Raw genomic sequence first — 25,271 nt, 5'->3', positions numbered from 1 at the left:
ACACCGAAATTTTCTCGCGGACCGGCAAAAAAGCTTCGCGGACCGGCGGTTGGGAGCTAATGCTTTAACCGAATATTTGCGATTATAGGATCAAACACTCTACGAGGAAAATAAGCGATCAAATAGGCCACCAATATCCGATGCAATGGTAACGTTGCATAAATAAAATCATTACGGCGGGAGGTATTACTCATGAATACAAAAATCAGTATTATTGGTTTATGACTGAAAAGTTCTGACTTATCGCGTATTGTTCGCCCATAAAACGTTAAATTTACAAGGTCATTAAAATGTTTGATAATAAGTGATAATAAATGACGTACTTGAGGGTTCACCAAGTTGCGCCCATTGCTATCAGTCAGTAGCAATACGTGGCGGTGATGATTCGAACGCAATGCACGGAGTTGGCACGTTTGCTTGCCACTAACACCCTTCGAATAAGTAACAGCTTTTGTGCGATATCCCGGTTGCATATTCTGTAAAAGTGAAAATGATTTGAAAAGAATGCTAATAAAAGATATAAATATAACATCTGAAAATGACATACTCTTATTCTGTAAAATTGACAGTAGCAGATTTCAATGTAAATTTATGAGATTGCGAATAAACAGGCGATTTATAATTCGAAATTTGAATAAGGCATTCGATTTTGACGTCACATTACGTCGCCCCGGTTAACGCTTTCGTTTCTAAGCCATATTTGACATTTTTCCGAAGTTTTAGAGTCATTTTTTTAAATGTCTATATTTTTAAAACAGTTACAGCCACAAAAAAATATGAAAGTTGTATAGTTTTTTCAGAGCTATCTCATGATCAAATGATTGTGTTTTCTATAAGGCTCGATTAAAAGATATTTCCCCCGAAAAATTGGTACAAAAATTAAAGCGATTAATAGTGCTGTTCTCTGAAAAAAAAATATATTTATATATTAATAAATTAGGTATGGCAGTTGGGTAACCAAGATATTTACCTTCTCACAAAAAAATCGCATGATGTTTGCATTTGAATTTTTCGAGCAACGAAGCGGTAAAGTTGTCAAAACTTGCTACTTTTTTTCCTGAACGACGCTCTGACGCACCTATACTACGTCATGATGATAATCGTATGTTGTTGCGCAACTACAACGTGACGCCGTGCGTATCGTCGATATCGCGGCCTCCAGCTGTGCGACGCGGTGAACGTCTTTGGATGTGTCGCCAGTACTTGAATGAAAATTGCACATATTCTATATAGTGGAGTCTGGAAAGATGGAAAAGAATTGAACGATTTTATCCACGATATATGCCTTGACTTGTTAAAACCTCAATCTAAAATAAGTTCGGATCGAGAATCTCGACTAACAAGAACCAAATATTTTGCAGGGGTTGTGATGTTGCTCTTTGCCCATGCATTTGCACCATGTGCAGATTTATATCACATGAAAATACATAATCGTTGACAGCACCTTATCGTTGTCTCCTGTTCCTTTACCTCAATGTCCTGTTTATTTTCCTTCACCCAAGTTTCTTTCATTATTGTACGCTTTATATTTTCTAGTATTTGTGCTATATACAATTGGACACCGCAGCATTGTTGTGTTTTATATATTTTGGAGTGAGGACCAAAAAATAATCGAAGCTCTGAAGCTGATACGGTATATATATTTCAATAGATTTGTTGGTGGAAGCACACATGTCTATGTGATGAGTAAAGCTCTTTATTACCTCGTGTTGTATTGCATTTATGTCTGAATCATCTACATATCTATTTTTTGAAATGTAGAATCAAACGATACGACGAGATTGCTTCTGACGTTTAATTGTGAATACGGGCTTATTTTGATAATTATCCTTGTATGGGTCGATGAGATTAGCGTCGTAAATGTAATTTTCCAAAATTTTCTCGCCTTTGGACTACTTGAAATTATTTGTATATAAAACATCATTTTTTTTCCGTGACGGCGTTGAAATCGGCTTTCGTCATTGGGGTCTAGTTATTTGAAGGACAAAAACCATTCCTTCCGTCGCAACTCATAAAGGACCGTGAGATGTTCCACGTATTTTAAGTCGTCTCCGAATTCATTAATATATTAAACAATTGTTTAAAATCATTATCACGGCTTACCTCAGCGACCACCAAACCTGGTCGGTTTCCTCGCTCTATGTTTTGATTGGAGACTGCTGCTGAGTAACCCGTATCCGTTTTTATTACAGTATATCAAGTATATTACAGTATATTCGTAATCAAACAGCTTTTAAGAACCTAGCAATCCTTTCACGTCGAATAACGTTGGAGGAGTACTCCGATAGTAGCCTTACACAACTCTTTACCCATCGAAATGTTCTCTCTGCTGGCGTCGCCATGTCGCGCGCTGCGTATCAACGTCAGTTACGTCGCAACGACGTCACCATAATCGTGGATCGTGCGTCGACGTGACCATGAAGATACCAATAATATCAAAAATGGCTAATTTATTGGCTATAACTCAGCGACAATTAAAGAGTGAGAGAATTTTTATTGTTTCGTCAAACCAGAAAACACATACAATATATATATGATAGCAAAATGAGAAAAATTAGATTTCGGTAGATGACAGGGTGGTAAAGATACGACCATTAACAGTCATCTGAGTCGGTTACCACCCAAAGCAAGCACATGAATAAATAAATTAATAACACAGGTTCTGTAATATTACACTCTCAGGATATACATATGGAAAAAAAACTATATACACTATGTAAAAAAAAAAAATGATATCTAATTAGAGATGAGAAAAATTTCTAATCTGGATTAGGAAGTTATTAAATAAATTTTAAATAGAGAGGAGCAAAAAATAAGAATTCCATACCAAATTTATTATTATTTAATATATTAATTTACACTTTCAATCTGTTCTGAATCTTCTTTTGTGCTTACACATGATAAAATCTGAGGGATATGATCACAGGGAAATTGAAGGTTCTATGAGTGACAATAATGTGTTGTGTGAAGAAAACCATAGATTGAGATATGAAATATAGGCATAACAGTAGTACAATTTTATATTTTCAATTCATTAGGGTGAAGAAAAAAAGCAGGATGCATATGGAACTTCTGCGAGATTTACACATTACTACGCAGAACAGGTATTAAGATGGGAAACAATCAACAACCCTTCACAAATAATTTAGAAATAGACAAATATGACTATGAGTTGAAATAGATATGTAATATTAAATAAATTTTGACAAGGCTGGGTCAAATTAAATCACGATAGCCCAAAATATATTTCGTCTTGTAGTAATTTATTGCATACACGAGGTTTAAACTATTAGAGATTCTGAACAATTAGCAAATTTGTCTATATCACTATGCACATTAATTAAAAGAATATTGATCACATTAAATTCAATACACAGTATAATACTACATAAATATATATATTAGATCAAGGCCCTCCTATCCTTTGTATCTAAATTGCAATTAAGATGAGCAATTTTGGGTTATTAGTTATACATATATGGCAAACTAAGGGAAGGAATAGTCAAACTATTGTATGTCACAATCAGAAGAACATAATGTACACAACTACATCATAATATAAACTAAAATTATGACCCAGGGCAGTCTAGTTTCAAGCCATTGTAGTATGAACCACAATTGGATGATATGAAATGAGTAATATGATATATCATATTGTAGCTAAATATGTACTATATTTAAGACTACAATAAGATTAGCACCTTTCACATATTTTGTATATCATTTTCATAAGAATCAACCAAAGAATATATATAACAAATGTACATGTTATTATTATACTCCAACAGTATGATTCATATTAAATAAAGAGCGATGATAGCATATGATTACTTAGAATTATTAGAATGAAGTAATTACAAAGATCAATTGTAAAATGAAAAGATTTTGCGGTATACATTAAAATAACCCGGTTAGAATAGTTTATAAGCATAATAAAACAAATATTTGAATGTACACAATGGGAGTGCTTGATCTACTAATTTTAAGGCACAATTCAAAGCAGTATAATTACAAGGTTGCAAACATACACATGTATATAATACAAGTGAAAGTCATATGTGAGGTAGTCACTATGTTAACACCATAATTGGTAAACATGCAATAATAAGAAAATAAATGTTGAAAAGAAAACTGTGAATATACTATACATGAAATGGCTTATTACATTCTACTGACAGATATACAACTCGATTTTATTTATACAACTAGCATTTTCTGCCGTTTTCTCCTGGTGTAAACTTTAAAAAGCACACTTTAAATGTTGTTACCGATAATATTGTTTAGTCATGACCATACATGAAATGGCTTATTACATTCTATGGGATAGAGATACAACTTATAACAACATAATTTCAAATTTTGCGACGTAATGGAAAATAAATATAAAATAAGAAGCCTTGCAAGAGAATGGCGGCAAAGTCCACCATGAACCATGCAAATGTGTCGCAGCAGTATGAGGCACAGGGTCGCACAGAAGATAAACAATCAAAGTGCCAATTTATTTATCGACGTCATTTCAACACGTGGCAAAGCGCGAATAACACCGTGATGAGGGCGAACTTAACTGTGAATCGTAGGGTCGGCTTATATGTGATTTTTATAAAATCGCAGTTTCAAAACAGTTTTTCATGGAGTCGACCGTCGTATAAACGAGAATATGTGGTAAGTTATTGTTCACAGTTTAGGTATGTGGGCTTCAGAATTTTGATAAAAAATGAAAATGTAGGCAGATTAGCACAAGTATTTGCAAAGTGTGTGTACCAGGTATAAATAACAATTTATACACATATCCACATCAGTATCCAATTTAAAATGGTACTTATTGGCTTTACAATTAATATTTGGATATGATGTGTTTCATGAACTCAGTTTTAAATTTTCTATATGAAAATGTTTTGAAAATGTCAGGAATGTCATTCCAAATTTTGGGTCCCATGATTCTGATTGAATTTTGAGCAAATTTAGAATTTGTTCGAGTAATAAAAAATGCACCCTTAGAAGCAGAGCGAGTGTTATAAGAATGCACAGAACTGCAGTCGGTAAAATACGAAATAAATGCCTCTGGTAACATATTATGTCTGAATTGGTACATCAATTTAGCAACTTCATAAATAAATACATCGTTTATTTTTAGAATATACAAACTCTTGTAAATGGGGCTCATACTATGACGCAAGGGAGTATTAGTCATAACTCGAAGAGCTCTATTTTGTAGAACAGAAAGAGCATTAAGTCTAATCTTATTTGCGGAACCCCATGCCACTATTCCATACTGTAAGTGAGAAAAAAAAGAGAGAGAAATAAACAGTGCGCATGATTTTTTTAGGAATCAACCTTTTTAGTCTTGTCATTACTCCAACAGCTCTAGACAGTTTCAGTTTAAGGGAGTTGATGTGGTCATCCCATTTAAGCAATGAATATACCAAGGTATTTAATAGAGTCGCGTACTTTCAAACTGACACCATTTAGAGTGAAATTAGGACCAGGTGCATGTTTATTTATATTACAAGGATGATTAATTAATAGAACTTGTGTTTTCTCAGGATTTATAGTTAATTTATTAGATTTCATCCACTGGGAGACATTTAGTAGGTTTTGTTCAACTTGACTGGTCAATCAATAACACTGGAGGATATTGACGTTGTGCTCGTGTCGTCAGCAAAAAGTTTGACAATGCTGAAGTAGTGTTCACCACATCATTAATATAAACAAGGAACAGAGTCGGGCCAAGAACTGAGCCCTGGGGCACGCCGACAGAAACAAGTTCATGAGGTGATTCATTGGCAGAGAATGAGACAAATTGATAGCGATTGCGCAGGTAACTAGAAAACAATTTACTGACAGTGCCGCGAATTCCATAATGTTGCAATATGCTAATAAGTATTTTGTGATCAACTGTGTCGAATGCTTTTTTTAAGTCCAAAAATATACTACAGCCAACCAAGCCCTTATCTATGATTTCATAATATTTACTAATAATATCTAGAATTGCATGTGATGTTGATTTCGAAAGCCAAATTGATCGCTATTAATAATACAATGTTTATTTAGAAAATTTTGAAGGCGACTCAGCATCAACTTTTCAAAAACAATAGAGAGACATGACAGTATGGAAATGGGTCGATAATTGGATACCTCGTCCTTTTTTCCAGATTTATATACAGGAACAACTCTGGCAACTTTAAGATGGTCTGGAAATACACCATAAAGCACAGAGTAATTGAAGAGTTTACAGAGTATGGGACTTATTGTACTGCAGAGAAGTTTTATGAGATAAGCTGGTAATTGATCGTATCCAGTTGCTTTGTTTGTTTTTAAAGAATTAATAATGTTTACTACTTCATTTAATGAGGCATCTTCCATGAACATGGACGACTTATTTGGAGCACTCATGAACTTCAGGTGATCATGATCACTTACATTGTGAAAAGCAGAAGATAAGGTTTGTCCAATTTGAGAAAAATAGCTATTGAACATATATGAAATTTTAGCACTATCATGAACAACCTCCCCTGAGTGCTGGTCAATTAATCTTTGCGTAACATTATTATTAGTTTTTGAATTTATTAATGAATTAATTGTATACCAAGTCTTTTTTGGGTCATTTATATTTTTTTCAAAGCGTTTCGCAAAATATATTTCTTTGGCTTTCTTTTTCAAGTGGCATAATTTGTTTGCGTATCTCTTATAGTGCTGTTTTTGTTCAATGGATCCGTTAATAAAGTGCGTTTTATGCAATTTATCTCTTATTTTGGTTGAGCGCAAGATGCCAGCTGATATCCAGGGCTTTCTCTCTAATTGACGTTCCTTTCTGGTTAGGTTTCTTAGTGGTGCATGGTTGTCACATACACTTAAAACTTTAGAAATGAAATCACTGAAATGAAGATTAAAATTTTCAGGATTAACATTAAAAAGGTCATAAGAGGTAAAAACATTCAGGGCGTCTTGAACAAAGTTAACACTATTAAAATTTCTCATGTCACGTTTCAATTTATGTTGAAAGTGGGAAGATGCATGACTAAGTTGAATTTGACAAAAAATAGGATATTGATCTGTCATACAATTTTGCCAAACTAAAGACGAAACACATTTTTCAGATATGTTGGAATAAATATGGTCTATTAAAGTAGCACTTGAACTAGTTACTCTTGTCGGGAGGGTTATTACTGGAATAGTGGCATGAGACATCAACATTTCAAGAAAACCTCTTGTGAATGTTGAGAAGCTTAATAAATTAATATTAATGTCACCTAGTATAATGAATTTCTTTTTATCGAATGCCAAATTCTGAAGCGTGTTGCTAAGTTCGCTCATGAAATCAGATTCATTGGATCCTGGGTGGCGATAAACAATACCAATAACAATGGAAAAAAGCTTTTCAAAATGAATAGGTATTTCAACCCAAAGCTCTTCACATGAGTTGACATTTAGCTTATATTCAGGCACCATTAAAGGATTGAGATGAGACTTAATATACAATCCGACTCCACCAGCATGAGTTTTGGTTGGTGCATGGAAAAAATCATAACCTTCAATATCTATATTAACAATTGGGTCTGCTTTAAATTTAGTTTCAGAAAGTGCTATTACTGTAGGAATTGAATTTAGATCAGATATAATGTTTGACAGTTCATCGATATGCTTTTGTAAAGACCGAATGTTGAAATGTGCCAAAGTAAATCGCTTATCAGGTATACCCGAAGAGCCTAAGATGTTATATACATTTTCAATGGTCTCAAGTGATAAGCAGGGTTTAACATTCTCAAAATTGAAATCAGTAGTATCAAGAGGTTCTAATTCATTGTCTGTTATATATGGGCAGCTATAAAATGGAAAAATTGATTTCAAACAAGCACTGCAAAGATTACTATTACTTGTAAAACAGTTAAAGCAATACTGCTGGGCAGCCATTTTACAGGTCCAGTAGGCTACACAAATATATCAATACATAATTTAGGATAATTTATCCAAATCTGAGAGCTTGGTAATTGGGATTCTAGGACTATCTTTAGATTTCTTCAAATAAATGTTGCCATTGGTTGTCCATAGTCTCTCAAACATTTTAGACTTTTTTATTAGTCTCGAGTTATAAAGAAGATTGTTCCTGAAATTAGTGAGGTTTTCGTTTATGTAAAGTGAGGTCATACCTGTAATCCCAAAGTCTTTGATTCGTGACGCGTCATACTTTTTGGCTATAAACTCATTCTTTTTATTTCTGTTGGTGAAACGCACAATGATGGGCCCAGTTTTGGACGAGTCTCTCCTCGGAAGACGATGCGAAACTGAAATGTCCAGCCTTTCAACAGTTATGCCCAGTTTTTTCCCTATTCCCACAACTATTTTATCTGTGTTTTCACCATCTTTGTAAGGAATTCCATGAAATTCAAGATTTTCTCTTCTCATATATTGCGCGAGGTCTTCGAAGTCATGATCAAAACGCTGCTGAAGGGAGTTACAAATGCTGAGTAGGGTTTCATTTTTTGCAGTCAGATCTCTCACCACCTGGTCCAGTTTTGCAATATAATCTTTTTGAATCTCGAATTCTGCACTAATAAATTCTTGACTAGCTTTGACAGTGCATAAGTCGGTGTCCAATTTAGTATTGTTGAAACGCAGATATTCCAGTTCTTGAGTTACTTTGGAGAGCTTCTCAACTAATTGGTCAGTCTGGAGAAACATTGTTTCCAGTTTCTCAGTCATTTGTTGGGTATTATTCATGACTGAGTCGTTGATTTGACTTGATATTTTCTTATCGTGTTCAGTTATTGAATCTTCAAGTAGGTCCCTTATGCTCTCTTCTACGATTGCTTTGATTTCGATTTTTAAATTCTTTGTTATGCGTGATTCCATCAGTTCCAATGTTGACTTCAGTTGGTCAATTTTGCTTTCCATTATAATCAGATTAGAACGACTATATAAATTAGTTTTAAGTAAGTATATGCAAGAACCTTAATTATACAGCGAATAATATTTATTTTAATATTATTTATTTTAATAATATTTAAAAATATAATATTTATTTTGGAATCGATGGAAAGATATTTAAACAGTGTACAATTTTCCTAGCGGGTACTTTCCTCCATCGTGCATACGTTAAGATATCATCGCGTATGAACCAGGCATAGACAATATCGATTTTTCTCTAAAATTCTATTTTTCTTCTTTTGACAACACTCTCAAATAGCAATACTTTTTTTTTCAGTTAGCAGGGCAATTGATTATAGATTTTGTGGATGCGAATATTGTTAAAATTGATCCATCCGACGTCGAGATATTGTGAAAAAGGTTAGTCAGCTTTTTGGGCGTTAATAACTTGGAGAGAATGCGAGCCACGTGAACGATTCGAAATTTGAATTCGGCATTTGAATTTGACATCACAATACTATCACTAACTGTATTAGACGCTTGTCAATATCAAATATTAAAATCTCGCCCCACTAGGGCGGAAGCCATGTGACTAAGGTTTGAAAAGTATATATTTTTTCAATTTTTCACCTATTCCGATATATGCAAAATGGGCGCTTTTCAGCAATGGATTCCGCATAATTATAAAATTTTGTTCCCGACGACTCAAGTTATATTGTGTAGAGTTTGAGAAGCTTATCAATATAAAGTAATAAAATCTCGTGCCACTTGAGCGGAAAGACATGTGAATAAGGTTTGAAATGTGTATATTTTTTCAAATTTTCACCTACTCCGATATATGCAAAATGGGCTCTTTTCAGAAATGGATTCCGCATAATTACATAATTTTGTTCCCGACGACTCAAGTTGTATTTTGTAGAGATTAAGAACCTTATCAATATAAAGTAATAGAATTTCGTGCTACTTGAGCGGAAAGACATGTGAATAAGGTTTGAAAAGTGTATATTTTTTCAATTTTTCACCTATTCCGATATATGCAAAATGGGCGCATTTCAGCAATGGATACCGCATAATTATAATATTTTGTTTCCGACGACTCAAGTTGTATTGTGTAGAGTTTAAGAACCTTATCAATATAAAGTAATAAAATCTCGTGCCACTTGAGAGGAAAGACATGTGAATAAGGTTTGAAAAGTGTATATTTTTTCAATTTTTCACCTATTCCGATATATGCAAAATGGGCTCTTTTCAGAAATAGATTCCGCATAATTACATAATTTTGTTCCCGACGACTCAAGTTGTATTTTGTAGAGTTTAAAAACCTTATCAATATAAAATAATAAAATCTCGTGCCACTTGAGCGGAAAGACATGTGAATAAGGTTTGAAAAGTGTATATTTTTTCAATTTTTCACCTATTCCGATATATGCAAAATGGGCGCTTTTCAGCAATGTATTCCGCATAGTTACAAAATTTTGTTCCCGACGACTCAAGTTGTATTGTGTAGAGTTTAAGAAGCGTATCAATATAAAATAATAAAATCTCGTGCCACTTGAGCGGAAAGACATGTGAGTAATGTTTGAAAAGTGCATAATTTTATGATTTTTCAAATATGACGATATAGGCAAAATAGGCTTTATTCAGCAATGGATTACACATAATTTTAAAATTTTGTACCCATCGACTCAAATTGTATTGTGTAGAGTGTATGAATCTTTTTTATATCACTTAATAAAATCTCGCCCTTCCTGGGCGGAAAGACATGTGAGTAATGTTACGATTTTTCACCTATGCCGATAGTTGAGAAATAGGCACTTTCCAGCAATGGATTACGCATAATTTTAAAATTTTGTACCCATCGACTCAAATTGTTTTGTGTAGACTTTCAAAACCTTATCAATATCAAATAATAAAATCTCGCCTCACTCTCGGCGAAAATACATGCGACTGATGTTTTGATGCTTCATAACTTTTCGTTTTTTGATATATTCCAATGTCTGTGAAATAGGTCATTTTAAGCAATGGATTACGCATGAATACAAAATCGAATATCAATCAAATCAAAGGTATTGTGTAAAATGTTTTAATAAATTAATATTTCGGCGGCAATATCTTCCGACATTTAAAACTTTCAATAATTTTGTTAATTTTTGGTACTCCTTCAATATCATTGACACAATTGCACATAATTGCAAAAATTCATCATATATATATTGATTAAAAATGGTATCCAGCCCCCTTAACTTAAGAGGATCTTGTTGTTTTTTCTAACTTACTGTTTCTTTATATTACAGCCTATACCACATGAAATAAATTATGTACTGACTTCTGGCTTTGCGACGGCTAAAAAATTCTGATATAACAAAACCTATTTTATATTTCGATCAAACTTTTGGTTGCCGCATTGATTAAAAAATTGTGATGTACTATAAAATTCATGTAAAACTTCTTAAATTGCTTCTATTCTCGTCATACAATGCAAAATTGCAGAAATAGAATCCCATGTACAGCTATAGTCAGGCTGCCATAACGTCCTTACTTCAAAGATTTGCCTCCATTTTAAAGGGTTTGTCTCAGAAAATATTTTTGCCTCATTTGTAAAAAACGTCCTCTTTTGACATGTGTCCTTATTTTTGTTTCATTTCAAGGGTAGAGGTTCCTATTCCGGGCGCTTAGGTTGGTCAATTCGATTAATAGGCGCATTAATGGCAACAACAACAGCAAAATATTGCCGCAATAGCCAAGATCAGTTCGTTTATCTCGAACCCAAATACAACTTAGAAGCGAGATGGAACTAATAGTTTTTAAGACTAAAGAACTCATGTAGCAAATCTTTGCTAGTGCAAAGTATGATTGGACCCTGGTCGCTCTGGCATGAATACATTTTAGTTCATTACATTTCGTTCTTTGTTATCTTATGAATATGTTTCCCTGTTGTCCTTATGTTGGGATTAATATTGATGGCAGCCCTGGCTATAGGATTTAGGCCTGTAATTGTCCTGGTTTTAAAACATTTTCAATGTCGTATATGGATACGTGGTCCTCGCGTTATAGGAGCACTGGCATTATTGATGGTATATTCTCTGAGAGTAAACTCCTTTGATTATGAATCTTATGAACTGACTTGCTCAGAGTTTATTTTGTTAGTCGGGTGAATACCTTTTTGGTAACATATTTGGAAAATACAGTATATTCCTTGAAATTCATACCTCTAAGTTACCGTAAAATGTACTTAAATTTACCGCTTATCGGGATATATTTAGTTCATATCCCAAATTCGAGAGAATTTTCCCCGTGTTGAATTTAGGACTCGCCCATGTTTCACACCACCACCCTTCACTGAACCCAAACGAGAGATTCATCGCACCACTACACAGGATTAGAAGAAGGCATGTGAGTCACTTCACAGTGGTCAAAATACTGGAGCAACCTAAGTGACCTTGCTGATTTTACAGTACCGGTACCGATATTGGGAAAAGGATGCCCAATGTGTCGCTTAAACAACTGTTCAAGATTTTTTAAATTACTCCTACGCGGAACAATTACATCTGGCCAAAAAATACCAATTACACAGTTTTGTATTTATTATTAAATTTGCTATTGGTCGCGAGATTTTACAAAATTTAATTTTTAACAAACTTGGGTCTCTCGAGAAGGAATTAAATTTTACACCGTGATAACGTTTTTCTTGCACTATATGCGCTATTGTCATTTGCATATCATGCTCTGAGGAAGTATGTATATAAATTCGAAACGTCGGCAAATTACATCGTTTTTATTACATCTGTTGCACTTCATTTATCCTCCATATGAATATACCTGGTTACAAACATACGCTATCATACTGCCGAATACAAATCAACAGTTCTAAGTTATTTTTGAAATGTTTGCGCGACGGATCAAATACCACTTTTGGATTAACGTTAGGTTATGGCTGACTAACCATTGTTATGGGTGGAACAAGAAAGTCAAGCAATGACAGATGTCTAATTTTTTTTAAATACTGCCAAATATTCATTACAAAACAAATACGCAAGGAAGTCAAGACTTGGAGACCCATTTTGTTAATTTTATGCCAGATGTAATTTTTCTGCGTAGGATTAATTTAAATAGAAAAATTCTGTAACTGTTTCTTTGGCAGTCAGTTAGTGGCAGGGTTACCATATGAGGAAACTAAAATCAAATTACAAGATGCTGAAACTGAATTAAAACAGCATATAAAACAAAAAACAAGAGGGTCAATAATTCGGTCTAGGATTAAATGGACAGAGGAGGGAGAGAAATCCTCAAAATATTTTTTGAATTTGGAAAAAATAAGAGCTAAATCTAAAATGATCAAATCAATAAGAAAATGTGACGGTCTTCTTGTCTAAGAGCATGGGGAAATTCAGAATGAGATTGTTAAATTTTATCGCGATCTATATCACAAGGATACTGAATTAGATGTTAGTGTACAAGAAAGATTAATTGGGAATTATCATAAACTTATAACAGATGACCAAAAAAATAGTTTAGAAAATGAAATAACGGGTGATGAACTTGAATATGCCATGACAGAACTCAAATTAAATAAAGCTCCTGGTTTAGACGGATTAACAAAAGAATTTTATTCTAAATTTTGGCACAAATTAAAACCCATATTAATGTTGCTATATAAAAGTTATCACCAGCTGAGAGAAATGCCCCGAGATACAATAACGGGAGTCATAACATTAATATATAAAAGTGGAGAAAAGGAGGACATAAAGAATTGGAGGCCTATAACATTGCTAAATTTTTATTACAAATTAACAGCTAAAATTATTGCGAACAGAATTATAACTGTATTACCAGACCTAATGGACATCAATCAAACTGCGTTCGTTCCTGGACGATCAATTCATCAAAATCTTCTTTCGATTAGGGACGATATATTTTGGGCAAATAAATAAAATTTACCATTACTTATTTTTTCGATAGATCAAAAAAAAGCATATGATATGGTAGATAGGGATATACTTGTTAAATTATTAAAAAAAATCTGGATTTGGAAAATACCTTATTAATTGGATAATTACTTTATATAAAAACACGTCTTCTAGAATAAATGTAAATGGATATTTATCAGAAAATTTTTTTATGTCAAGGGGGGTAAGGCAGGGATGTCCACTTTCTCCATTGTTATATTTATTTATTTCAGAATTAATATCAACCAATATAAGATGTAATAGAGACATTATTGGATTCAAGAATTGCACGAATCAAAGAGATGTATATAATGGGTTTGCAGACGACATAACACTCATGCTTGAGTCAATGTCGTCTGTAGATTCAGTATTAAAATTAATGGAGTTGTTGGAAAGTGGTACAGGTCAAAAAATTAATAGGGATAAATGTACGATATTATTATGTGGATCCTCTCGAAGCTGGCAAATAAATAATACCTATAAGGATATTGCTTGTAAAAGGGAAGAGATAAAATTATTAGGAATATACATAGGAAACATAGGAAACAAAAGTCTAGAGACAAAAACTGGTCTAATATTCTTGCAAATGTTCAAAAAATTGTAAACCTACGGAAGGGACGAAATCTAACCATTGTAGGAAGAGTTGTTGTTGCAAAATCTTTGATGCTGTCTAAATTATGGTATATGTCTAGTTTTGAGTTTATGCCGGAAAAATATATTCAAAAAATCGAAACGATAATCTGGAAATTTATTTGGAATGATAAAGCACAAATGATTAATAGAAATATCAGCTGTAGCGAATTTTTCGAAGGAGGGGTGAAAATGATGAACATTAGGAATCAAATTAAAGCTTTACAGGTAAATGGGTGTTAAAATTGGTGTTAAAATTGCTTGAAGGTTGTAATAATCCATGGTCTCAGAGAGCAAAGTATTTTGTAAATAACTATTTTGATGTATTATCGAAAGGTAACTTAGAATGCTTGTATTTGAACTTTAAATTGGAAACCAATATACATATACCGAAATTTTATACTAGTATAATCAACTCATTCAAACAAATTGGCTTGAAATGGAATCAACCACAAAATATAGAAGAAATATCACAGGAAATAATTTGGCACAATCCTCTAATATTAGATAGAAATAATATTGAAATAACTGCTAAATCAAATTGGGTTCAGGCAAAAATAATTACTGTTAGTGAAATCTTTGGCAAAACAATATATGATATTTCCAAAAGAGTCTACCCCCAGCTAGAAAACTCTGCAATAAGTACTTTAAGAAAAAACTGCTTGATAAATAAGTGCGAAAATAAATTACGGCAAATATGGGAAGCACTTCCAATAGAATGGAGAGAGATTTTATCAAGGAATAGGGAATTTGGTCAAACAAGAATATTAATTGATAGGTACAATGGGTCGAAAGACTTGACCACTAATCAAATTTATAGGATTCTACAAAGTAAGAACAATGATACATTTTTGAAAAACCATAAGGAATACATCTTTAATAAATTTCACCTAACTAAGGCAATTAATTGGAATAAAATATGGAAAATAAATATTGGAAACAAGTATAAAGAGTTATTACCTATCGATCTTAAGATCGGTAAGTATATTGATAGGTATTTGTCTGTATGTATGTATGTCTGTCTGTCTGTCTGTTAGATGCACGCGATATCTCACGAAAGCGAGATTGAATCTGCTCCAGATTTTGCATGTGCATTCATCTTATCTCGGACCAGTAGCCTATTGATTTTGGGCGAATTATGTCGTATAATTAGCGAGTTATCAATCAATTATTGATATAGTGATCTAGATTTTTGTAAAGCGAGAGAATTTTGAAACCCGCCGAGTGTGTGTGTGCGATGCGCAGTGCGCAAGTTACAAGAGCGGATGAATCGAAACTGCAGTTTCTGTTTTGGGGGATCCCCTAACTATCGATCGATAAGTCTTCGGTTTCCAACCGATATTCTCGTGTTGGAAGTTAATTCATAATGGGTTGCCCACTGGAGACAAAATAAAACACTGGTTCATTGATGAACCAGGAATGTGTGTCTTATGCGAAAATAATGTTGAAGAAACTGTGTGTCATTTATTTTTAGAATGTGACTGGTCTAGTGATTTTTGGCTATGGTGTTGCATAGATATTAATCAAAATACTATTATAGCAAACGATTCGGAATGCAAATCAAAATTAATCACAATATTATGCAGAAAATCAACAATTTGGGAATATCGAAATTCAGTAAAATATGATGAAATAGATAAAATGAAAAGTAGTATGCGTTCAATTTTCAAGTGTAAACTGGTAGGGATTTTAAATTTACTAAAAGCAAGCGAAAGAAATGAATTATTGTTATATGAGCACATGGATGAACTTTTACATAGGTCAATCATGATGTAAGTTTATATGCAACACCATACTCTGAAAATTATTGAAAGTATGTTATTTGTACATCATTTTTATAAGAGGAAGATGTATCGACTATGAAACATAGATAGCGAATGGGAAAAACCCAATATGAAAGCGTGGATTTTTCCATATTCTTTGTCTAATTTTTGTATTCTTGTATTTTTCATGCTAACTAAAAAATTAAAATAAAAACTGATTACCTGTAAATTAAAATTATATTCAACTAACTGCTGAGTGGATTACATGTGGATTAACTCAACTTTTTTGGACATATATTGGATTATATTAAATTAATGACATCATGGTAATGGTATGAATTTTGTCATGGAAACAAAAACATGGAAACAAAAACATATCTATTTATATATTTATAATAAAATGATTTGATACCAAAAAATTAATACGAAAATTCCGTTTGGCATTGGAATTTATTTGGCACAAAAAAAAAAAGGTTACCATATAGGCAAGTTTGCCAATTGGAGTCTCGGCTTATTCGCTTCGGCTCATTCGCTATTTGATTAAGGTTTAATAATAAGCGAAATAGTTACTGTTGGCATTAAAATATATTAGAGTGTGAGGGAGATGGGTGACGACGACGACGATGATTTTAATATAACACATGTAAACACCGCTAATGTGAAATTCTCAAAGGTAAGGTGGTGTGTATACACGCACAACTATATTGCATTTGTAGACTTTATTCACATTCGAAACAGAACACATTCCAGATAGATAAACTTAAAACAGTTAATGCACACAGTACCAACTCATAACAGCTAATGTATCACAGTACACGTGATAAGTACAGTACTTAGAAGTCACCTTCAGACATGAACGGACATGGGTCAAAGGTCACTATATTACATCCCTCCAAACCTTATAAAAAAAAAAAAATTGACATCGATGGACGACAAACCATATGAAAACTTGATATCAAAATTTTAGGTTCTTTTTACAAACTTTTAGTTCACGTCTTCACACAGATAAATATCGATATCAACTTCATGAAATACAATGCAAAACACAGTACACATTAGTTTCAAAATACAGTTAAGCAGCCAATACTGTAATTCGTCCCATATGAAAATCTTTAAATCTACTTGGCACGTTTGGACATCTTCTAGGACGATCTATAACACTTGGAACAGGGGGAACAGAAGATGATGTACTTTCAGCAATAGAATCTGCTGTTTTATTATCAGCATTCAAATTAACAGTATCGTCAGAAATATCATTATCATGTAAAACATCAGCACCAGTGATATTTGTAAAACGCTTGCGAAAGGTACAATCATTCACTTTTTTAAATAGAGAAGCATTTCTAGTTTTACTGCCAATATTGGGACTTTGTGCAGTAATCATAGAACCTTTTACATTTATAACATCCATAGGCTCAGGTCTATATGCTGAAGAAAGCTTATTGTTTCTAGTTTGTCTGAGGATCACAGAATCACCAACATGAATTTGTTCAGTCGGTTTTGAACAATTTCTTGCGTCAGCATACATTTTCTGTTTAGCCTTATAAAAACAATCACGATCACGTAAATCATTATCGACAGTAGGAACAATAATTTCAGGCAATAGGACTTTGATATTAGTACCATACAATAATTCAGCAGGTGGTCTACCTGTTGTAACATGGGGGCATGCTCTATAATTTCTTAAAAAAAATTAATACATTTCCTGCTTCCAAGACTTGCCTTCAACCGTAGCAGTCTTGATAGCCTTACCCAAAGGTTTCATAAAATTTTCGGACTGGGCATTAGCTCTAGGCCACAAGGGAGTTATCTTTCTATGACGTATGCCACACAGTTCCATAAAACGTCTGAATTGATAACTTTGCCAAGGAGGACCATTATCAGTTTTCACAACTTCGGGAAAACCTAGCATTGAAAATATTTTATCAAGAACAGGAATGACATAAAAATTAGACGTAGCTTTAACAATTTCAACAACAGGAAAACGAGAGTATTCATCAATAACAACAAGACAATAGTCTCCACTGGGATATGGACCAGAAAAATCACAACTAACAGCTTGCCAAGCTTTTTGTGGCAACTCACTCATGCTTAAAGGGAGCATTCTCTCATCTTTCACAACAGAAGCACAAGCAGCACAACTTTTCACCACATTTTCTACCATAGCATCCATACCAGGAAACCATATCTTTTCTCTTGACAAAAATTTTGTTTTACTCATACCCATATGTCCCTCATGAGCAATGTCAACAATTTTACGTCTCAAACATACTGGAATAACAATTCGATTACTTCGTAATAAAATACCTTGCTCAGTCACACAAAGTTCACTGGCAATTTTGGCAAAAATAGACATTTCTTCACAATCTTTATACTTATACCATAAGTTATTTTGCAAACATTTTCTCACATTCTGTATCACACTATCATTTTCAGAAGCACTCCTTATTTCACACAGTTTGATAGCTTTGGGACATGTATTCTCGCATACATAATTCACATATTCTTCTGTGACTTTATCAGAATGTACATTTTGCATTTCAATGCGATGCCTTGACATGTAGTCAGCAGGGTTAGTTTTCCCTGGACGATGTACAATATTAAAGGTGTACTGTTGTAAACGCAAACACCAACGCTCAATCCTGGCAGAAGGTTTAGCAGTCACACTAGAAAACACACTCACTAAGGGTTTATGATCAGTAACAACAGTAAATTTTACACCATACAGATAGAGATGAAAATGTTCTATAGCCCAGCACACAGCAAGAGCTTCTCTCTCTATCTGAGAATAACGACTTTCCACATCACTCAACAATCTAGATGCATACGCAATCACACGGACATATTCATTATCAATGTCAGATTCTTTCTGGACTAAAATACAACCAAGTCCAACTGGGGATGCATCCACAATAATTTCAATACAAAGCTTAGGATCAAAATAAGACATAACAGTATCACTTGTGAGACTATTTTTCAATTCACAGAAAGCTTTTTCACAATTTTCACTCCATATAAAATCAACATTTCGTTTAGCAAGCTCTTGTATAGGTTTAACAATAGTTGAGTAAATAGGTATAAAACGAGACACATAGTTCGACATACCAAGAAAAGATTTAACTTGTTGCTTATCAGAAGGTCTATCAGCCTTGTTTATAGCTTCAACCTTATTTGGATCAGGTGACACACCTTTATCACCAAAAATATTTCCAAAAAACTTTATAGACGATTGAAAGAATGAACACTTTTTCCTATTCAAAGTAAGACCACAGTCTCTTATACGTTGCAAACAGGCTCTTAAATCTTTCTCATGCTCAGCCTCATTTACACTACTGATATAAATATCATCTGAGATGTTTTTGACACCTTTTAAACCGTGCAATGCTTGTTCAATCAAATATTGAAATTTTTCACTAGCAGCATTGACTCCATAATTCAATCTTTTATATCTGTATAATCCAATATGGGTACTAAAAGTAGTAATATGTCTACTGTCAGGGTGTAATTCAATTTGGTGATAACCCTGGTTCAAATCCAACTTGGAAAATACTTAATATCCATTTAAATCATGTATAAGTTCATCAACAGTAGGCATAGGGTGTTTTACCCTCTTTATTGCCTTATTCGCAGCTCGCATATCGACACATAGTCGAATGTTTTCTGGGTCACAAGGTTTAGGAACACATACAATAGGAGAGACCCAAGGTGTAGGACAATTTCCCACACTTTCACAAATGTCTTCATCACAAAGTTTAGCAACAGCACTTTCGACTTTTTGACGCATTTTAAAAGGAACTCGTCTGTGCTTTTGATGAACAGGGTTCACAGAATCATCAATATTCAACTTCAATTGGAAGTTTTTCAATTTCCCCAACCCTTGAAAAATTGAATTATAATCCCTTAAAATATTTTCAGTGAGATCCACTCGATCATTTGACACAGAGTTAATAATTTTCAAAATACCAAGATCACTAGCAGTCTTGAAAGAGAGCAAACAACCAATTGCATATCTAACAACATAGAATACAGTGTTGATGCATTTGCCACACTTAGAAGTTACAACTGCATGAAATTTCCCCTTCACAGACAAGGGTTTTCTACTTCCATAAGCATAAAGCTTAATATTTGCAGTTTCCAATTTGCATGGTTTACTGGATCTACTTTTTAAATTTTGAAAAGTTTTGTAATCGAGTACATTGACACTAGCACCACTATCTATAAGCATAGAACAGGAAACATTGTTAATTTTCAACTGTACTTTTGCAGGATTATTGGTATTGGAGCAATTACACATTGATCCATTCACTGAGAGAATATATTCATGATTCTCAGAGCTCATTTCACTCAGTTCATGATCTCTGCAATCATGTTTAGGCTCATTTTGCAAATAGTCATAGTCAAGTTTATTTTTTCCAACCAGTAAAATAATAAATGATGCAAAAAATAAGCAAAAATTCAAGAACATAATTTTACTGGGGAAGGGAAGCCGTGGGGAACCAAAGTAGGTTATCTAGCAGCGGCACCCAAGATTCAACTATTTAATTAACATATAATTTTAGTAGATCAATATAGCATAGAATAGTTTAGCCGTAAATATTTACTAATACGGTTTTAACGAGAAATCGTCATGACACTAGGGTGTATCTGAGAGCCACGCAATACATCAGATAGTAATTTGGGGTATTCCCCGTTTCGTAGCTTACAGGCAGTGAATAAAAGCGTGTTATGGGGAAATATTCGGGAATTTGTAGTGGCTCAGTTATCACAACCAAATTATGATAATCATCAGTTGTAGTGGACGGACAACGGGAGACAATGAAGAAAGAACAGGTATAAATGACATAAATCTACTGAAGCAGATGTTAACCAGCCGCACAGTACCGGTACCGTACCGGTAACTCGAATATGAAATACCGTACGGTACCGGTAACGTGATGAATAATATTCTATCGTCTGTACAGACGCACTGGACTGCACAATATAACAAAAAAGAAACAATGTGACTAGGTGTTGAAGTGTCGTTTCAAGTGTGTAATAAAAAAAGTTACTTTCAACATGACAAATGCTGAGATTTGCAATATATCTGTATATATATAATACTAAGTTCATAGCTACTGAACTACAACAATGACTTGAGAACCCATATCTAATACAAGTTAAGGGGAGTGGGAATCAAATGAAATGAGTATATTTCGGTAAATCTGGCATGAGATTGGCATGTTGTAAAAAAAAAATAAATAAACACAAATAGTGTTAAAAATTTGTTAGACAATGAACCATCAGAAGTACATACTAATATTATGGACCGAGTTAATAGCTCATATTATGTTGAATTGATTTCAGGGTTTGGAAAGACCTGTCCTCATTCGAGATACTTGGACCAAAGAAATTTTTTCATCTTCATTTTAAACAGAGGATAAGACATGCTTCGCATTTCACCAGGTACAGCATTCCACATAATCGCACCTGTGTATTTGAGTGATTTTTGTGTCTTTGAGTAGGTTTGGCGTGGTACAAAGTAGGATGACAATGCAGATGATCTAGTATTGTGATCGTGAACACTACTCTGCTTTACAAAGTATTTAGAAAATGCCTGTGGAAGGCAACAATTATGGTATTGATGCATTAATTTAAATATTTCTAGTTTGTAGATATCATCAAGTTTGAGTACGCCAGTTTTATGGTACATGGTATTCATGTTAACACGAGTGGACGGTCCATAAAGGATTCTAATGGCTCTATTCTGTAAAACGTTTATAGCTCTTAAGGTCGCTTTAGTGGCAGATCCCCAGGCAGCAATTGCATATTGGATGTAAGTCTGGAAAAGTGAATAATATACCACTTTGAGTGTACTCCGGTCTGTATAGTGTTGAAGTTTGCTTAGTATACCTATTGAGCGTGAAAGTTTTTTATGTAACTCTTTGACATGCAGATCCCACCGTAAACGGTGATCAATGTTCAATCCAAGATATTTGTACGAGGGAACAGATTCAAGTTCAGTTTCATTCATTTTGATTATCAGAGGTGTTTTCTGATCGTTGCAACCAGGACGTATATGGACTACTTTAGATTTTTCTATATTGATAGTTAGCTTATTACAGAGCATCCAATCATAGACCTTTTTTAATTCTAGGTTGAAGCAATTTTGAAGATCAGTCGATGATTTGGAACTACCTAGGAGACCAGTATCATCCGCGAACAATTTTGTCAACAAATTCGAACATCGTGAGATGTCGTTTATAAATACGAGGAATAATAAAGGGCCAAGTGAAGAGCCTTGGATCACACCGCAGTCAATAGGAAGAACCTCCGAACGATTATTTTCGACTTCCACATATTGGAATCGGCCATGTAGGTAATCTTTTAAAAGATTAAACTGTTCAACTTGGGCTTGTTGAATTTACTATTCGCTTCTTTACAGAATCTAGCAAAATGACTATACTTGGAACAGTTATAACATCTGCGACCATATGCAGGACACATTTCTGCATGTGGATACACTCCACCGCAACTGAAACATGATTTTCGTTTTGTATGAAAGGTTTTACCTTTATTACTTTGATGCTTCTTTGTCTGATCTCTTGAATGACTAGAATTGTTGGATGAAATGTTCTTTTTCCACTTTCTTTTGTAGGAACTAACTCCACATATCCCTTGGATACTTGACTCACTCTCCATTGCACACAGTTGATCTTTAGCCAACTCCATCGCTTTTCCAGTCTCAAGCAATGTTGTGAGATTCATTGACTTTGTGAGAGCTTTCTTTCTTAGTTCTGAAGATAGGCAACCTTGTATAATTTGACTTTTAATCTCAGAATCACGATTTTCTCCAAATTCACAGTTTAATGAAATCTTCTTCAATCTCGTACAAAACTGATCTAAACTTTCACCTTCCTCTTGTTTTGAATTTCGGAATATATATTTTTCATATTCACTGTTTGACTTGGGAACGAAATATGATGTCAGTTTGTCTTTTACGTCTGAGAATTTGTCAGATTCTTCTTTTAATGTTTCATATATATCATAGCACTCATCACCCATATAGTGCAGTAAAAGATTCTTCTTCTTTTCTCTGTCATCTTCGGTATCTTTGTGGTTCATGGCTAACATTAAAACTTCAAAACGCGATAACCATTTCTTCCACCGGGGACCAGCATTTGATAAGTCTTCACAATCAAATGATCTGAAATCTGGTAGATTTGCCATCTTCTATATGTGGGTTAAAAACTTGTAAACAGCCTAGACCACTTAGGAATGCAGTATAGAATTCTGGAATGTTTCTTAGCTTTTGAAACTGTACAACACTTAGTTGACTCTTGACTTCCGTTGACCACTACTTCACACCAAGTTCCGTAGGTCTTTCCCGTATTCGAGGTTGCACTTAGCTTCCTTTACCACTTAGGTTAACGTTATCTGTTACCGTTGCTTTATCCTCATCGCCAATGTAAGGTGGTGTGTATACACGCACAACTATATTGCATTTGTAGACTTTATTCACATTCGAAACAGAACACATTCTAGATAGATAAACTTAAAACAGTTAATGCACACAGTACCAACTCATAACAGCTAATGTATCACAGTACACGTGATAAGTACAGTACTTAGAAGTCACCTTCAGACATGAACGGACATGGGTCAAAGGTCACTATATTACACAACCGATGGCGATAAAGCTTATATTTGAGCAAATTGGACCAAAATCAATATCTAGCTTATATGCAATTGACAAAACCTGGCGGGTAAAATTCATAACTGAAGAAGCATTCAATAAAGTATTGGAAGAAGGGATTAAATATAAATATAATGAAGAATGTTTCAAGGCCATGCCCGAAGAAGTAATATCAAATGTAACAAAAGTGACTGTAAGTCATGTACCAGAAGAAGTATCAAATAAAACAATAACAAAGCTCTTGTCGACATTTGGTGAGGTCAAGGCAGTCACAAAAAATGAAGATGAATATGGTATAGATCAAGGGATACGAAGATATTTTGCCATATTCCAGTCACACATCCAATATGCCATAGCTGCATGGGGCTCTGCTACCCAGACAAATTTGCGTAAATTAGAGGTTCTCCAGAATAGGGCCGTTAGAGTTCTCTCTAGGGCGCCTTTTCGTTCTAACATAAACACCCTATACCATAAGACCAAGGTGTTAAAACTATCCGACATCCACAAACTAGAAATCTCTAAAGTAATGCATCTATTTCACAACCACCAGTTGCCTGCAGCTTTTGACGATTATTTTGTTAAGCTTAGTAACGCACATGAACATAATACGCGCTCTTCGACAAGATCCAATTTATTTGTACCCCGCTTTTCAACGGGCAAAACTCAGAACTCCTTGAAATATAAAGGCGTTATAACCTGGAATAGTATTCCCAATGGTTTGCGTGACTCCACCTATGCCACATTCAAAGTAAAGTATAAAAATTTTTTCTTTCTTCTTACCCGTCTCCTGCCAGCACCTTGATTTGATGTGCTATCAGCATTTGCCTTGCCATTGTTAGTTCAATACTTGTTCAGATCCACAGCCTATAAAAGTGTCCCCCAGAACCTGGATCAAGGCTGTTGTGAAGGATCCGATTTTAGTGATTCTTTTCCATAATCCCCACAGTTTTGCCCTTCGCTGTATATGCAAAAATGTACCCAGTAATTGATTACCTCACTAAACCTTAAAGGGTGAGATTATGCCTACCTAAGGATATAATCGAATAATCCATGGGTCATATTTTGTTCTGGTTTCTATGATAAGGGTCTTTTTGATTTAGTGATCCTGCTCTCTGAATTAATATTGATTTATTTATATTAATTGTTATTTGGTTCTTAAAAACTAGTGTCTCTATATTTTATATTCTAATTGTGTTGTCTGGTATTTTCAACTTTTTGCATTTCTTAGTTCACAACATAGAATTGAATGATGTATTTACCTGTTAATTTTCCATTTCTCTGTTTACATGAATTGGATTGTATTTTCATCCAATACCAATTCCTTCCTCAAATTTTCCAATGACTCCAGTTCCGGAAACCATACCACAGTGCCAATACTTTCTTGAACTTGCTCCC

The 25,271-nt window shown here is 34.0% G+C and overlaps 1 long non-coding RNA gene across 1 annotated transcript; it reads left to right on the top strand.

The window, feature by feature from the left end:
* Nucleotides 1-20,618: 20,618 nt before the first annotated feature.
* LOC144422748 (uncharacterized) lies at nt 20,619-22,555 on the top strand. The gene is made up of 3 exons (XR_013475358.1): nt 20,619-21,034; nt 21,548-21,646; nt 22,338-22,555. It is a non-coding gene; the product is annotated as an uncharacterized LOC144422748 (long non-coding RNA).
* The last annotated feature ends 2,716 nt before the right edge of the window (nt 22,556-25,271 follow it).

Source organism: Styela clava, chromosome 5, assembly GCF_964204865.1.
Source record: "Styela clava chromosome 5, kaStyClav1.hap1.2, whole genome shotgun sequence".
In the NCBI taxonomy this organism is placed as follows: domain Eukaryota; kingdom Metazoa; phylum Chordata; class Ascidiacea; order Stolidobranchia; family Styelidae; genus Styela; species Styela clava.
Note: the sequence above shows the minus strand (reverse complement) of the source record. Positions and strands in the feature narration are given on the sequence as shown.